We start from the raw sequence: 578 nt of genomic DNA, 5'->3' as shown, positions 1-578 counted from the left end.
CTCCAGGAGAAGTAGAAGGATCTGGGAAAGACACTTCCGCCCCGCACCGACATGGCGACATCTGAGCAGTGCGCATGAGCGGCTGCTCATGGAGAGACCTGGGGCCGAAGGGGGAGAACGCGGTCGAGGGAAGTCGACGGCTACCAGGGTGTCTTGGGTTGGTGAGTTCGGGGCGAGGGGACCGACCAGGGGGCCAGGAGACGAAGGAGAGGCAGAGGAGCTGCTTTGGGTGGTTCGTTTCCCTTCGGTCGGGAGAGGTTTGCGGAAGGGAGAGGGTGCGAGCCAGCCTTTGTTTTTTTGGGGAGGTGGGGGAGGGGCCCCGTCCTGGTCTTAGCCTGCCCCTTCCCAGTCCTCGCCCACTCCCCAGCTTCGCTGGGTCCTACCCCAGCCCCTCCTTCCCTGGCTCCCGGATCCCTCCGCCTAGCACTCCCTCCTCCTTGCCTTTTCACCCCCTTCTAGATTCATTCCCTCCGACCCCCCTCTCTGCCCCCCATACCCTTCCCGGGCGACCAGGGGTTAGCATCTGTTTGGGGCCGCCCCCTCCCCCAACTCTTGCAAAATCTACAGGCACGGGACCC

General features: G+C 64.2%; 2 protein-coding genes across 2 annotated transcripts in view; one reads left to right on the top strand and one right to left on the bottom strand.

The window, feature by feature from the left end:
* The window catches only part of UFC1 (ubiquitin-fold modifier conjugating enzyme 1), a 428252-nt gene that overhangs the window by 130676 nt on the left and 296998 nt on the right, over positions 1–578 (bottom strand). The gene's annotated exons all lie outside the window — the stretch shown is intronic.
* USF1 (upstream transcription factor 1) overlaps positions 18–578 on the top strand; it is a 6087-nt gene continuing 5526 nt past the window's right edge. The window contains exon 1 of the mRNA XM_069070488.1: positions 18–161. The gene's annotated coding sequence lies outside the window, so the exon portion shown is untranslated. The remainder of the gene's footprint in view (positions 162–578) is intronic.

The sequence above is a fragment of the Petaurus breviceps genome, unplaced genomic scaffold, assembly GCF_028583685.1.
Source record: "Petaurus breviceps papuanus isolate PSGF00001 unplaced genomic scaffold, PetGlider_PUasm1.0 90808, whole genome shotgun sequence".
Classification (NCBI taxonomy): Eukaryota; Metazoa; Chordata; class Mammalia; order Diprotodontia; family Petauridae; genus Petaurus; species Petaurus breviceps.
The sequence above is the reverse complement of the archived record's forward strand: the minus strand, read 5'-3'. Positions and strand labels throughout refer to the sequence as shown.